This window comes from Mustela nigripes, chromosome 1, assembly GCF_022355385.1.
Source record: "Mustela nigripes isolate SB6536 chromosome 1, MUSNIG.SB6536, whole genome shotgun sequence".
NCBI lineage: Eukaryota > Metazoa > Chordata > Mammalia > Carnivora > Mustelidae > Mustela > Mustela nigripes.
This window is the reverse complement of record NC_081557.1, coordinates 37,674,906-37,692,090: the sequence shown is the minus strand read 5'-3', so window position 1 is coordinate 37,692,090 and position 17,185 is coordinate 37,674,906. Positions and strand designations below refer to the sequence as shown.

The 17,185-nt window shown below is 41.7% G+C and overlaps 1 pseudogene; it reads left to right on the top strand.

Annotated features, from left to right (window-relative positions):
- The first annotated feature begins 561 nt into the window (after nucleotides 1–561).
- LOC132010888 (small integral membrane protein 14-like) lies at nucleotides 562–8,976 on the top strand (annotated as a pseudogene).
- Nucleotides 8,977–17,185: the final 8,209 nt, after the last annotated feature.

Below are 17,185 nucleotides of genomic sequence, written 5' to 3'. Positions count from 1 at the left end.
GAAAAGCCTCAAGGTAAGATCTCACAGATTTTACTCTGTGGGATCCGCCGATCTCCAGGTGCTCTGTGAGATCGGTTGGTCTGTCTGGGTGGAGCTCCAGGTATAGCCCACCGGGGTGAAGCCAAACGCGGCCATGCTCCCCAGGGCTGGAGAGGATGCGGGGATGCCCCTTCCCTCCACTGGTAGATGGCCAGGGGGTTCGAGTCCCCTGGACGTCCAGAAGATCAAAAAGTCCCCACCGGTGGCAGGTTCTGGGTAAGATCTGCTGGGCCTGCGGTTCTCTTTGTCTTGTCTTTTTGTTGTCTGCTGTGCTGTTTGTTGTGTTAGAAGGAATGGGGCAAACAGAGTAAGGGAACTCTTTCAAATGGCTATAACTGGAGCCAACTGGGGTTAGTCTAACTCGAGACAGAGAATTTAAAGAATGTTCCCAAGCAGCTGCTGAAACAACTTTGTTTCAGGGACATTCCTTGCCCTCTCTGGCCCGACGGAGACTGCCTAGCCCCTCCCCCTTGCTGGCGGGAAAGCATTTTGTGTGCTCCTCTCGGAGCTGATAAGCCCTAGTCTGTGAACCCTTTCTCTGCCTTCTGGTGGTACTTTGTTCTGTTCTTCACTGTCGGGGAAACAGGAGCGCCCCTGGACCTAACACCCCCACTCCGGATCTTCCCACCCGGGTCTCAGGTAAACGATCGAAGTGGAGTGGGCCCAGGTGGAATGTAAATCGGGATTTGAACTAAGTTAAGTTTGTTGAGTTAATTAGGATAAACATGTCTTTTGAGTTAACAGTAGTAAATGTGAAACTTCAGAGTTTTTACTTAAGGTCAAAAAATCTGTGTTAAAATCTGTGTTGAAATCTTATAGCAAAAAGATGACTAAACTGATGGTTGTCTGTCTCAGAGTTTCAATGGGTAATTGTTAAAGTAGCTTTCAAAGTCTTTGCTAACCTGAAACTTCAACCAAATGTTATAAAATGCTAGAGCGCCGGTTGCTGGAACTAGGTTTGTGCTTTTGAAATCTGTTGGTAAGCATGTTTTGTTCTTTAACTAATTGATAAATTTGCCATTTAAGGAATTCTGTTGTAACAGTTAACAATTGGTTTATATTTAATCTTCAGTAGAGGTTAAGGTATTTCTAAGAGTACAAAATTCTGCTAAGTGTAATTAAGACTGATAAGGGAAACAACTCTGTAGAAAAGTAGGAAATAGGTAAAAAAGAGAGAAAAATACCAGATGCCTGAACCTATTTGAGTAAGAAAGGAAAACAGGCCTGGGGCCACCGTTTGACCTAGATCCATTCCTACAGAATGGATGGGGAGACCTGGTGGGGGAAGGTATCCAACCTGTTTCAATCTAAAGAGTGCCTGACTGTGTAAATGTGTGTGGCTCCACCACTTCGGCTACGGAGTCTGAGTGGGCTGCACCCTGAGTCTTGCGGGGCGTCATACGGCATAACGGTCATCTACTCCACGGAGTAGCCTGGTCCGGGGTTTCCACAGACAGACCTTAGCTAAGACACTCCTAAGTTCCCGAGAGGGATGCGAGCAGGACAGCATCTGAAAAATCCCCCTCCCTTTGTCTGCAGCAACATTCATAATGGAAGGGAAACCCAGAAAACTCAGATCTTAAGGATGCGCACTTAAAAAAAAAAAAAAAAAAAAAAAAAGGAAAGACACTGGCATAGAAAAGCTGGTTTTCTCTCTGCTTAAAAAGGCAAAGTTTTCTTCAGTTAATTGAAACGTAAATGGTTTTCCCTTTGCCTGCCCAGAGTTGTAAATGAGATCTCTTTGGCTCAGAAGGCTTCCTTGATATGCTAAGTTATTGATAAACCTTGGGTTGCATTTGGGTAAATGCTTTAATTATTCTAAAGGTTCTATACATTTCCTAAAATTTTAATGTTTTGATAAGGGTCATCACTTGATATTTAACTATATCTGTTCTGAGTTTTTTAATTTGTAATTGTTTTAGTTCTCTTGTAAGATGAGTCCCGCCTTAAAGGAAATTCATACTTGAAGACTCTCGGGACAAACACAGGTCTTTGATATGTTAAAATCCTGGGAACCGAAAGGGTTAAAGATTTACTGAAGTAAGGGCTTCATTCAGACTAAACCAGAATTAGTAACATGGACTAGATAAACTGAAAGGTGGTAATGTTGTGTCTCTTCATGTTTTAGAAACCTTACTAGTTCTGTAATGTTTGCTCCTCTAGACCAGGAAAACTTTTTCTTTTTTTTTTTTTTTAAAGATTTTATTTATTTATTTGACAGAGATCACAAGTAGGCAGAGAGGCAAGCAGAGAGAGAGAGAGGAGGAAGCAGGCTCCCAGCAGGGAGCCTGATGCGGGACTCGATCCCAGGACCCTGAGATCACGACCTGAGCCAAAGGCAGCGGCTTAACCCACTGAGCCACCCAGGCGCCCAGGAAAACTTTTTCTTAAGTTACCTGTAACTTAAAGAGATGTAAACGTGTTCATTTGTAAATGAATCAAGGCATTCAACTTTTCTCTATCTGAACCCTCTGAAAACAAAAGGGCTCAATAAGTTCCTCCTTGGCAGTCAGTCATTTGCATAAGTTCAGTAAGAATCTGTTCTAGTAACAGGACAGCTTTGGACACTGGTTATTTTACCAAGGCTTTGACTGGAACGTCCTATTTGAAAAGACTCAGATATGGCCAGCTTAAAGGAACTAAGGTTAACTTTGTAAAACCTGGAGCTGTAAAGCCCTTTGGAACTGTTGGCCTGATACCTTCCTTAGAGAGTTCCCAGCAGCCTCACCAGGTGAGTAAAGGTCACTCCCTGGTAGGAGCAGGGCCCTCAAGATACCTTGGGTACCTCAGGTGTTTGCTCAAGTTGACAGGTATTGCAGGCATGTCTGATGGCAAGTACGTCATGGCTTGGCTTCTGGCCCGGAGAGGCTACTAAAAGTTCAACCTAGAGATTCTTCATAAAAAGTTCCAGCAAAGCAGATTCTGAAAGATCTATGTGATTACTTACTGTTCTTGCTGAGCTTATGTAAACAATTAGGCCAAGTTTGTTAAAACTGGACTTGTTTTTCAAACGAGTTAGTCCTGATTTGGCTATCTCTGGAAATGGTTATTTTAGAGAGAAAAATTATATTTTAATAACATGGCTTTATGGGTGTTAAGTTCTAGATTAGATTGTTAATAAATGTTTGCTTACCTGAGCTAGACAACTTAAGGTAAACTTCAGAGAAGTTGGATGATAATTCGTGTACGCGATCTTGCCTTTGCCAGTTAGTCAGCCCCAGCTATAAGGGAGAAACTTCAGAAAATTGAGGAATTTGAAAAGAAGAATCTGACTTGAGTTAGTGGGAATAGTAGAAATAGCTGCTGAGGACTATGGGTCTTGCTTGCAGGGGATGAGAGCTCTCTTACAGATTCTGCAGGTAAAAGGTATTGGGTGTCAGCAATGAAAACACAGCTTTGTAAGAGCCACACCACTTACTTAGGCTTTGGTCTCCATGAGGGAGTTTCTTGGGACGTTGGGCTGTGGATACCGTGGTTGGTGGAGATGGCGCGACCTCTATGAACTGACTAAGGGAGGACTCACTATGGTAGATGGACTAAATTAGACTATAAAGTAGATGGGACTAAGACTAGAAGAAAATTAGTAAGCCAAATACATCAGGGCACGCATTTGGGGACACGCAAGTTTAAAGAGCTTATGGGCAAGCAGTTATAGGTTTCTAAATTAGGGCATATGGCTCAAGATCATGGTTGATAGATGTGTTCAATGTCAGGCGGTAAATGCGGAAAGAACTAGAATGGGAAGAGGGAAAAGAGAAAGAGGTTGCTATAGCAGAAATGACTGCTCAGTCTGTACTCCAGTCACTGCAGGCATTACACTCTGTCTCAAAAGAGCCCATACAGGGATCTGGACTGCCCACACTGGGACAGAATCGGAGGTGGAGCCACATCCTCACCAACAGGGACTTAGTTTGGATGCGCTGCTGCCAAGCGGGAGGCTTGGAGCCTCGCTGGAAGGGACCTCTGGAAGGGACCGTTTACTGTCATCCTGACCACACCCCCATGCAATAAAAGTAGATGACGTCAGGACCTGGATTCATGTGGGTCACGTCAAACGAGAACACTGCCCCGAGGTGGATGCCACTGCCAATGGACCCTGCCAATCATGGACTAAAACTAAGACTCAGAAAAACCAATGAGTTCATTAAATTCATTGTTGGCCCTGTTGTTAAGATATAGGCGGGAGGTATAAGCAATTATGAATAAAAAAGGGGGGCTTAACCTACTGTTTCTGATAAAAGGAGGAGGGGGGCTCTGCATAACCTTAGTAGAGAAATACTGCTTTTGGGTAAATCACACTGGAGTCATTAAAACAGTCAAGCAGCTCTTAAAAGGAGGGTATAGAACTAGCTAAAAAGTTTTGATTTGACTAGTCTCCAAAGAAAAGGGGGGCATGTAAGGACCTATTTAGAAACTGTTCTTGTTCCCCTTCCCCCAGAGGATTTACTTGGAGACAAGTCCTGGAAACCAGCTTCAGGTAACAAAGCCCAGATACAAAGGTAGGTCAGGACAAGTGGAGACATCAGTGGGGTGTGGGGGGGGGGGGATGCATACTGTCTCCCTGGTAACCAAGGAGTATGGGCCCCGCCCTTTGGGAGCCTTTTTGGTGCCAATCCCGATCAAGGTGTAATAGGCTGGTTCAGATGTCTACTAGGGTGAATTGTAACTCAATTGGTCACCTAGCATCACTGTGGAGTTTCCTGTGTGTGTTAACAATCTCATTGGCCTTTGCTGACCGCATGGCCTTTGCTCTTAAAACCTAGTCTGTGAAACAGAGAGGGGTCGCTCTCTTGTAAGAGGTGCAGCCCCGAACGTTTGGTTAGATTCTTGATGCTTGGGGCGAAATAAAGCTTTGTTTGACCTTTGCTTTGTATCAGTCTCTCTCCTTTAATCACGGACCCATTATTGGGGCATAACACACACAAAAGTTCAGACATTGTCACCAGGAACCCATTAAGCTCTACTACCTATTATCTGGCACATAAGTAGCATTTCAATTATTTGTTGAATGAGCAGAAGGAAATGCCATTCTATAGCCATGAACAAACCCAACCGGGTGCCTCTCATGATCCCTATTTTCTTTGCTTCCCTGACGTATTAGGTCTCATCAGTTCTGAGATGGCCCTGTCCACCTTTTGCGACCCTGCTCTACTTGAAATTCCTACTACCATTGCTCAGATTATCACCACCAAAATCTATTTTTCATTTCCTATGTTCCCTATTTCAAGTGCTTTTCCTACTTTGGGCCAACTTCCATGTGGCCATGAGAGTTCTCTTTCTACGCTCAAATAAAATCCTATCAGTCGTCTTCATCAAAAATTTCAATAGTGGGGGCAACAGGGTCCTGGGATCAAGCCCTGCATCAGGCTCCCTGCTCTTCAGGAAACCTGCTTCTACCTTCCTTCTGCCTGCCACTCCTCCTGCCTGTGTGTTCTGTGTGTGTGTCAAATAAGTAAAATATTTTTAAGAAATTTCAGTAGTGTATGGCATGCAAGGCTTTTCATAATCTTTCTTTAATCTATCTTCCGACTGCATCTCCTACTACTTCTCATCAAGCACTCCTACCCTCAATCCCACACTTGAGAAAAGTCAAGCTGTTTATCATATTTCAACTTGTTGGTTACTCTGACCTGTTTATGCGACATTCTGCATGCTCATCTTCTTCCTGGAAAACACTCATCTGGCAGTAATCCTTACTCACCCTTTGGAATTCAAGCCAAATGTTACCTCCTCTGTAAAGCTGCCTTTGAATCCCTAAGCCAGGTTCTCCTCTGTGCTCTCATAGAATATTTTGTTGACTCTTCTCATAGCATTTATATTTTATCGTGTTTATCTTTTTTGTCATCTTGACCAACGCTGTTCAGTTAAAACCTAACACAAACCACATGTAATTTTAACTTTTCTAGTAGCCACATTAAAAAGCGTAAAAATAGTGATGCCTGGGCAGCTCAGTTGGTTAAGTGTCTGCCTTTGGCTTAGGTCATGATCCCAGGGTCCTGGGATGGAATCCTGTGTTGGGCTCCTTGCTCAGCAGGGAGCCTGCTTTGCTCTCTGCCTCTGCCTGCCGGTCCCCCTGCTTGTGCACACTCTCTGACAAATAAATGAATAAAATCTTTAAAACGTAAAGTGTGAACAAAAAAAATGACCAGAGAAGACACTTTGCATATTTTTATTATACCCAGTATATCCCAGATACTTTCATTTCAACATGTAACTGATATAAAATTTATTGAGATGTTTTAGCTTATTTTTTGGTACTAAATCTTCAAAATCCTGTATGTTTTTTTAACTTAACAGCATATTGCAATCCAGACTGGCCACATTTGAAATGCTCCATAGCCACATATATCTAGTGGCTCCCAGATGGGACAGCTAGTGTGAACTTCAAAAAGGATCTGATCTTGTTCATTTTTTTTACTCCAAGGTGCTTGATTTGTATGAAATGCCTAATAAATACTTGTTAAAGGAATGAATGAATAGATGGACAATGGTAAAAATAGCTAAGGTCGACTGCTTACCATGTGAAAAGGCACCGCCATAAGCAATGTACATCACTCTCATCAGCAAATGTTTGGTTGGCGTTTGGTTGGCATTTGATGGCTATTTTACAGCCATTAAATAATTACAGTCTTGCGAAGGCACTTAACTTCTTAGTCTCAATTTACCTATTTGTGAAAGGACAGAGTATGGGCAAAGTGACTCAGGAGACCAGATAGGATATAAACATGTAGGGAATGGGTAAGAAGTTGTAAAGAACAATGCTGCACCATAGAAGGGCAAATGATTTGGAGTTAGACACACTGGGTTAGAATTCCCAGCTCCACTGCCCTTAATCTTTTCCTTACCTGTAAAATGGAGACAGTAACACCCACCTTGTTAACGAGGTTTGCAAATAGCATCTTCAAAATGTTGGACTAGAAGATAGGCATCATTATTGGTTCTAGGAGGTCTTTCACACTCCCCCCCCCCCCCGCCTTTTTTTTTTTTTAAGAGACTGAGCAGTTTTGGCCCGCGGGCCGCTGGGGTCTTGAGTCGCTGCATCTGTTGCGCCTCCGTCCGCGGGAGCCAGTGGCAGATCCGGGTCTCGTGGCTTAGAGCGACCGGGTCAGTGGAATCAAAACCGAGGATGGGAGGAAGCCAGCGGCCAGGAGCCACTGCGGCCGCGCGCCCGAAGCGCCAGAAGTGCCAGACGGTCTTTCTTTCGAGCCTTGCTCCCGGCCCCCATCCTCTCCGCCTGGTCTGTTGTCTGGACGGCTTCAAACAGTCCAGTTAAATCAAGCTGGGCAATCATGGCAGAAGGAGGATTCGATCCCTGGGAATGTGTTTCCTCTCATGAACATGCAGTGAGAAGGCTGATCAATCTGTTGAGACAGTCCCAGTCCTACTGCACAGACACAGAATGTCTTCAGGAATTACCAGGCCTCTCTGGTGATAATGGTATCAGTATCATCTTGATCTTCATGGCCTGGATGGTTATTGCAGTGATCTCGGGTTCCTACTGAGACCTACTCACCTAAGAGGATCCAACCTAACTGGCAAGCCAACCAGTCCTCATAATGGACAAGATCCACCAGCCCCTCCTGTGGACTAACTTTGTGATATGGGAAGTGAAAATAGTTAACACCTTGCACGACCAGAGCACTCTTAACCCCATTAGACTGTTTCTCCTTTTGAATCTGCAATCTGGGATGGTATTGTTTTCATGAGCTTCTGGAAATTTCACTCGCGAGCTTATTTTTGCTTCCTGTGTTATCATCATTCCTTTTTACAGTATATTTGAGTAAATGATTATATTGAAAAAGTTACATGGGCTTTTTGGTTGTCCTAAGCTTAAACATTCCACTCATTCTATTTGTAACTGTGATCAGAATTTTTTTGTGATGATTTCTGGCCTGATGGAAGGAAATTTGAGATCCTGCCTTTAAGTATTTTTTAAAGTTTTGATAGGTTTTTAAAATGGCCTTTTTCCCCCGTAAGGTATTTATAAAGTTACCTGGTGTTCTCCAAGATTGTATGAAAAAGAATTAGAACCACACTGTATTTACATTTACCTTAATAGTTTATTAGTGGGTGGCAGTTTTTTCTAGTTCTTGGGACTGTGGCAGCCTTTGGAATATTTTCCAGATCTGTGCCCTCCACTGCAACTGGCTTATGTGGCTAGAAAAAGAGGGGAGAAGAAATGAAATAGTTGTTTACTAAGTTTTTCATTCCTACAAAAATGTCTATCTAATATTATGAGAACTTTAAATAAGCATTATTTAATATGGTGGGTGATTTACAGTCCATTATAGCCTTATAAGACTCATGAAAGGAGGAAAATGATTAACGCTTTCTGCCTTTGCCAGGTCTATTCTATACAGTAATAATTAAAGCTATAATTTATTTGTTAAATGGGTGCCTCTCAGGAACCTTTCCGGTTCTAACACTTCCCTGTTAATGGAACTCTCTTAAAGCTGTATTGGGGACCTATTTGGTTACCGACATTTGAATGTTGTTTACTTATTTAGCCTATTTTTTTCTGTGAAGAAAAAATTGAGTCTTTTGTTTGCCATCTGACTTCAGAAATACTTGATGGTTTACTCCAAGGGAAAAAGAGGAAAATGAAAAAGCAATCAAGGATCTTTTTCTCATCCCTTATTTCATTCTTTTTTAGTGATAAGATAGATTGGGGTGGGGAGGAACATTATTATTATAAGTAGAATTTTGAAATGTATGAAAAGTAAAAGTTTGCATTGTTTTGCTCAGTTTGAAAGAAAAAAAAGAATACAAATGGCACAAAAACAAGTCTGTGTGACCTATGTGGTTATGGAATTTTTTTCTTAGCAAGTGATTACAGATGGCTTATGGGGGTTAGAAGATATTTTGCTATCGATGTAAGGACTGTATCGATCTGAGAAATTACTTGTATGAATTAATAAACTTCTATATTATTGTACTGTTTAATAGAGTCTCTGATACAATTGTGTGACGCTCCTAGGGTATTTTTCCCCCCTTTATTATGATTACATTTTAGGCCATAAACTTTTTTTTTTTTTTTTTTTTAATTTATTTGACAGAGATCACAAGTAGGCAGAGAGGCAGGCAGAGAGAGAGGAAGGAAAGCAGGATGCGGGACTCGATTCCAGGACCCTGGGATCATGACCTGAGCCGAAAACAGAGGCTTTAACCCACTAAGCCACCTGGGCGCCCCTAGGCCATAAACTTTTTAAGGGCTTCATTTCATTGTATAATCCAATATTGACTGCTTGCATTCCTTCTGTGGATCTTAGCTTTGAGCTCAACTTCTTGACATAGTTTCATCTACTCTTAATTACTTGTGCTAATTGAGGGGCATCATAACAGGTTAAGTCAAATCTTGCATAAGTGAGCACCATAGATTTCAATCTTCCTCTTGCTGTGGCCTACTGGAAGCATTCCCAGCTTTACAGCTGTTAAAGTATTCATTGTGGAAAGGGCAGGGGTGGCATAGAATGGAGTTAAATCTCTATAAACATTCCTTTTTCTGCCCTTGGCCCCTGGACTTTGAAGGCTTGCACATACATCCTAGCAGTCTGTTCTCTAAGCTGCTGGAAAGCCAACCTCTGGCAGAGATGCTGATGCATTCACTCAATCTGTGGCTCACAAATAATTGAGAATTGGCTTTGGTTGAAGCCAGTTGGCCTTGATGTGGAAATAGAATGTCCAGTGTTAGTTAGCTAGAGACCTACAAATCTAGATTCTTATTCCTGGTTCTTCATTTCTGTCACATACATTTAACTTGACAGTACATCTAGTATATTATACTTTTCTATATGGACCGTCTATTTAATTAGCAACAAAAGTTCTTAGAGAAATACTTAAGGTTTTGTTGTTGTTGTTGTTTTTTCTTGTAAAATTTCTCTGCATTCCTGAGAAGGGCCACATACCCTGCTTATACTTATAAAGTATTCCTGTTAACCTAACTAGCAATTTATATTACGCTATTTAATCTTTTTTTTTTTTTTTTTAAAGATTTTATTTATTTATTTGTCAGAGAGAGCGAGCGAGCACAGGCAGAGTCAGAGGGAGAAGCAGGCTCCTTGCGGAGCAAGGAGCCTGATGTGGGATTTGATCCCAGGACGCCGGGACCATGACCTGAGCTGAAGGCAGCTGCTTAACCAACAGAGCCACCCAGGCATCCCTACTCTATTTAATCTTGAAGTTTCTACATGTGGCCTTTATAATTGAGTACAATCTTACTCATTACTTGGCTTACAAACATTCACTGGAACGGTGGCTTCATTCATTTTTAAATAATCCAGAAAAAGGAAAGATAGAGGTTCATATTTTAATCACTTTTGGCTCTTAAATATTCCACAAATAACATTAAGTTTATTTTGTTTTAGAGTCATGTAATGTCCCTTAAGCAAAATAATGTTTTCTTGCTTTCCCTATGGAAAATGTTAATATTGGAACTGTGTATAGTAAAAGATTTTGTCATGTATCCATCCAAGCACTATCCCTTGACCAGCAAGTCACATTTTAAATAAACTTGCAGAGGGGCGCCTGGGTGGCTCAGTGGGTTAAGCCGCTGCCTTCGGCTCAGGTCATGATCTCAGAGTCCTGGGATCGAGTCCCGCATCGGGCTCTCTGCTCAGCGGAGAGCCTGCTTCACTCTCTCTCTCTCTGCCTGCCTCTCCATCTACTTGTGATTTCTCTCTGTCAAATAAATAAATAAATAAATAAATAAATAAATAAACTTGCAGAGATTTTCTAAGGTAACTATTAGGTTCAGTTATTCCATGGTTACTTTTAGTGTCACTGTGGTATGTGATGTGATAGTGTTTGTAGAATGACTGAATTCTTTTATTTTTCAAGGAACCTTGGAAGTGTATCACTCTGAATTAAAGCCTCTCACTCTAAATAAACCTGCTAAAATTTGACCGGCTCATCAGCTTAAGACACAAAACAGCAACGTGAAGGAGAAACGAAGAGTTTACACATAAATTTTTGTTGTTGCAATAGTAGAGTTAGTCTTAACATAATATTTCTAAATAAAAAAGCATATGTATTTGTTACCATGTCTGATGATTACTTTGATAAAGCAAAAGTGGTCATGTGATGTACTAAACATGAACTACTGTTTTTCAATGTTTAAATCATGCCAAAGAAATCATGTCTGTGCCATCCAGGGTTTAATGTAATCTTTTACTGAGTACTTGGACTGGGATAAAGGGCTTGTACTATACACTTTTTAATTAACAAATAAATTGAAAACAGTAAAAAAAAAAAGGCTTAACAATTTTAAAGATTGTACTTAATCATTTTAGAAAGAGAGAGAACTTGTGTGCAAGTGGGGGTGGGGAGGATTAGAGGGGAAGGGAGAGGGAGGGGGAAAATCTCCAGCAGACCCCACACTGAGCACATAGTCCAATGCAGGACTCGATCTCACCACCCTGAGGTCATAACCTCAGCCAAAACCAACAGGCGCTTAATGGACTGAGCCACCCAGGTGTCCCAAGTTTTAACAATTTTAAAGGTAAGCATTTAGATAAGGCTTACCATGTGTCAGAAACTGTGCTAAGTGCTTTAAAGTATTAACGCATTCAGCTTCATAACACCCCCAATGAGACAGATGCTATTATTGTCATTTCCACTTTACCCCTGGGAAACTGAGGCACAGAGGGGCAATCATTTACCCAAGGTCACTTAATAAGTGGTGACACTAGGATTCTACACCTAGAAGTTCAGTTCTGGTTTCAGGACTCTTAATCACTATGGTTTCTTATTCTCAAGCCCACCATTGCCTAATTCATGAGACACACACACACACACACACACATACACATACACCCCTGCAATTGTCTGCTCTAACAAAGTGGTTTTGTTCATAGAGAAACTAATCTGTGCACTCTGCTCTGGAGAATAAGAGATTAGAGACTATGTCAAATGTAAGTCTTATTTTCTTAAGAGGCACACCTTTGTATTTATTGACAAATTTTTACACATAGGTGTGGTTTGCTGCATGAGGTTCTTCCCAGCTTGGAGCTTTTGTTTGCAAGTATTTCTGGGAATAGGCCCCTCCCTAGAAGCTCAAAGATGTACAAGTACTGATCTTAGAGACTTTATGCAGAGTTCTCAAAAAACACCACCCACAAAGCAGGAAATAGGTGAGTCAGAGTCTATAGCTTTCCCCTTGGACACACAGTGATGTTTGAACACAGATGATGATCTAGTGATCCCCATTTCTAGGCAGCTGTAGCAGCTCTGCTCTGGTGTACGTACAAAGGGAAGTAAATCTCCAAAAATGAAAGAAAAAGGTTAAAAGAGAGAGGGGGTAGAAAAAGTAAAGAGTAGTCTTCAGGTCTCAGGGTTCTATTGATTTACTACTGCCCCAAAATAAGGTCTAAACATTGACAATGCCACTGACCAAAAAAAGGGCAAAATGACCACCTAATCAGATGAGAGGAAAGAAACTGGCCAGCAAGATGGTTTCTTTTCTTTTTTTTCCCCACAATGATGCTTAGAAAACAGACAAGATGATATTTTAAGAAATATTACAAATACTGTTTCTCTTCTTCCCAACACTTGTGAGCCAGGACCCTTTTAATCAATAGGGGAGATAGTGAGAATGTAGGGGAGGCAAAATATTACCTCTACTTTCTTAGGGTTTTTGAGCCAGGCCTGAGAATCAAACTGCTATAAAACAGATTAATAGGAGAAAAGTATACAAACCTTTCAGTTTTATATGACATGGGAGCTCTCACAACAAAAGAAAGATCCAAAGAAATGGTAAACCTACCAGCTTTTACATTAGGTTGGACAAAAAGGCAATTGTCGAAAAGTAAATGAGCTATATGGGGAAGCTACAGGAAGATAAGTATTATTTTAACATGGTCTATTTATACAGGATTCTCTTGGCTTTCATTCCCCATTGAAGAATGTTCTTTTTCCCCTGATACAGGGAGGGCATCATTCACAAGGGAGTGTTCATCGCCTGTTTTCAGGAAGAACAGGGAGATTAGAATGCCCTTCTATGCATCTGCTGTTTAAGTGCCTCTTGCTCAAAATAGAACTTATGTCAAAGTGGCGTATTATACATCCTTTCATTCTTCCTCTTCGAAGATTCCCCCAAAAGATCCATGGTCCAGAATCTGAGTTGGCAGATTATTCTGTTTCTCAGTGAATTACTCTCTTAGTCTTGAGAACAGGTCCATTCATTTAAATAGCTCTGTCTCAGCTCAGGATATGGTGATGGAGGTGAGGGTAGTTCTAAGTTAGGCCACCAAATGATAATGAGCAATGAGGCATTTACTGACGAGTACTTTTTATAGAGGTTAAAGAGAAATGAATATTAATAGTTGGAAACTTGATTTCTGAGTTCAGAGGATAGCCAGTTGAGAAGAGGTCTAGATTTTTCAAAAAGATTTCTTTATTTTTAGAGGGAGAGAGAGAGCACACATGTGCATGTGCCTGAATAGGGGGGTGGGGAAGAAGGAGAGGGAAACAAATCCTCAAGCCGACTCCACGCTGAGCACAGGGCACACACGGGGCTTGATTCCAGAACCATGAGGTCATGACCTCAGTCAAAACCAAGAGTGTGATACTTAAGAGACTGACCCACCCAGGCGCCCCACGATTTCTAGATTTAAGAAGAAGCTTCGTCATGTGGTAGAGTAAGGATGGAAGTTGTAATCTGACAAATTTCCTTGTTTGTAGTTTGAAGGTCTCTCATTGCACCGGGTGTTCCAAGTGAATTTTCTGAGTGGCCTACACAAGCAGCCATGAAGTTCATTTATCTCTGATCCATTGTGGTGATTTTCTGGTTTATCTCAGGTCGTCCAATCATCACATATAGGACCTCAGGAAAATGAGAGTTTTGATTCTTTGTGAGTGAAGGTTGGAAGGAAAATAGGAGATGTTAGTTTGGAGAGTTGTGGCCATATACTGGAGGAAACTAGAAGAATTCAGGATCTAGACTAGTTTCTAGGTAGATAACAAAACCTCAAAGACAATGAAAAGGGCTGGAATCTTAATTATAAACCCCTGTTACAGGTTTTCACTGAAATGCAATTTTCTCTCCCCATATTTCTTAAATATAATTATAGTAAGACTATTTAAAAAAACATATCTTATTTACTTATTTGAGAAAGAGAGAAACAGAGAGATAGCAAGGGACGGTACAAGCTGGGAGCAAAGGGAGAAGCAGGCTCCTGCTGAGCGAGGAGCCAGACACGGGGCTCCATCCCAGAACCCTGGGATCATGACCTGAGCCAAAGGCAGATGCTTAACCAACTGAGCCACCCAGGTGCCCTTACAGTAAGACTATTTTGTTTGTAAAATAAGTTTAGTCTCATTAAACTTGACCTGATTATTTACATAAGTGAGCAACAATAGAGATGTAACACATGGGCTCTTTGTAAGTCTGTTTTGTTGGAACTTTTAATAAGGAATCCTAGCTTGAACCTTTTTTTTTTTTAAGATTTTATTTATTTATCTGACAGAAAGATCACAAGTAGGCAGAGGCAGGCAGAGAGAGAGGGGTAAGCAGGCTCCCTGCCAAGCAGAGAGCCTAATGTGGGGCTAGATTCCAGGACCCTGAGATCAAGACCTGAGCCGAAGGCAGAGGCTTAACCCACTGAGCCACCCAGGCACCCCCTAGATTGAACCTTGAAAGCCATTTGAGGCTAAGAAATCAAGCCAAGAATTTGCCATCAAACTTTGCCTGTAGCATCCATATATTTGGGTGAATTCCTCTATTTTCAAGGTCAAGACTTGAGCCTGCTGGGGCGCCTGGATGGCTCAGTGGGTTAAAGCCTCTGCCTTTGGTCATGATCCCAGGGTCTTGGGATCGAGCCCCGCATCGGGCTGTCTGCTCCGCAGAAAAGCCTGCTTCCTCCTCTCTCTCTTTCTGCCTGCCTCTCTGCCTACTTGTGATCTCTGTCTGTCAAATAAATAAATAAATAAAATCTTTAAAAAAAAAAAAAAAAAGACCTGAGCCTGCTAAGAAGTAATCTTGCTTAGTCACCTGTAGGGCTGGGAATCCTGTAAGCAAAATTAATTGGACTGGTATTTCAAGAAGTGTTAGAAATATTGGCTCCGTATAGTCAAACTTAGTTCCTTAAATGCATCTGGTCACATTATTTTTTTAAGATTTTATTTATTTACTTATTTATTTGAGAGAGAAAGAAAGAGAGAGAGAAAAGGAGGAGGTGCAGTGGGGGAAAGAATCCCAAGCGGACTCTGCACTGAGTGTGGAGCCCAACTCCAGCTCGATCCCATGACCCCAAGACCATGACCTGAGCAAAAACCCAGAGCTGGATGTCCAAACGACAGAGCCACCCAGGTATCCCTCCGTCTGGTCACATTTAAGTCTATGTACTGCATTGTCAAATATGACATTACAGTCAAAGTCTTGATAATATACCCAATGTTTCCAATTGTAAAGAGAACAGAGTCTTACTGAACCTATGTAAACAACTATATTATCATGAATAAGAATGTTTATTAAGAACTTCCAAATTCGGGGCGGGGTGGGGGGAACTTGGATGGTTCAGGCAGTTAAGCGCCTGCCTTCAGCTCAGGTCATGATCCCCAGGGTCCTGGAATCAAGCGCTGTGTCAGGTTCCCTCCTCAGCAGGGTAGTCTGCATCTCCCCCCTCCTCTGCCCCTGTTGTGTGCTTTCTCTCTCTCTTGCTCTCTCTCTTTCAAATAAATACATAAAATCTTAAAAAAAAAAAGTTTGCAAATTCTGGAGGCATCAGGTAGGAAGAAAAAGATAAATATTTTAATTTTTTAAAAAAGATTTTATTTATTTGAGAAAGAGAGAGAGAGAAGGAGAACATAGAGGGAGAAGCAGATTCACCATTGAGCCCAGGACCCGAGATCACGACCTAAGCTGAAGGCAGCAGACATCCAACTGACTGAGACAGCACCCCGATAAATATTTTAATTTTTGCTTACAAAGTATAGTCTATCAAATCAAGATAATTTATAGATAGCTTAAGAAAAAGAGAAAAAGGGCTTTCTTTCTTTAAAAAGATTTTGTTTATTTATTTACAGAAAACCTGTGCCAGCAGGGGAGGAGCGGGGCAGGTGGGGGGTAGAATCCCAAGCAGACTGACTCCATGCTGAACATGGAGCCTGATGCGGGGCTCGATCCTACAATCCCAACATCATGACCTGAGCTGAAATCAAGAGTTGGATGCTTGACCAACTGAGCCCCCCAAGCACCCCACAAAAAGGGTTTTCTCAAATCTCAAAAATAAAACATTAAAGATCTAACAATGTTTTAAACAAAAAGCCGTAAAATTATAACCATCCTTATCAATTCATTCAATCTCATGTACTTGCTTTTTCTTTGCTTGAGCTTGGGTTAGCAGTTTTATGAATCAATCAGTTTTTCCATTAGAATTCTAGGAATTCTTAAAGTTTTTTTCTTTTTTTAAGATTCTATTTATTTATTTGAAAAAGAGAGTGAGCACAGGGTGGGGGGTGGCAGGGCAGAGGGAGGAGAAACAGACTCCCTGCTGAGCACAGAGCCTAATGTGGGGCTCAATCCCAGGACACTGAGATCACAACTTGAACCAAAGGCAGCCACTCTACCAACCGAGGTATCCAGGTGCCCCCCCACCTTTTTTTTGAGAAAGAGAGAGGGAATGTGGCACACCAGAGGGGATGAGAGAAGGAATCTTAAGCAGGCTCCAGGCTTAGCATAGAGCTCAACCTGGACTCTATCTCACAACCCTGAGATCACGACCTGAGCTGAGATCAAAAGTCGGACACAGGGGCGCCTGGGTGGCTCAGTGGGTTGGGGCCTCTGCCTTCGGCTCAGGTCATGATCTCATGGTCCTGGGATTGAGCCCTACATCGGGCTCTCTGCTAAGCAGGAAGTCTGCTTCCCCCTGCCTCTCTGCCTACTTGTGATCTCTCTCTCTCTGTCAAATAAATAAATAAAATCTTAAAAAAAAAAAAAAAAAAGTCGGACACAAGTAACTGAGCCACCTAGGTGCCCCAGAATTCTAGAAATTCTTATCTAGCTTAATATTATGATCTGCAGTTATCAGAAACCTGTATTCTAGAGTGCTTGTCAGGGTCTTTTCAACAGATCTCCTTAGAGATGAAGCATATTTGCCTGCAGTTGATGGAAAATGCTCTTAGAGAATAATTAAGAGTAAGAAAATGGTTT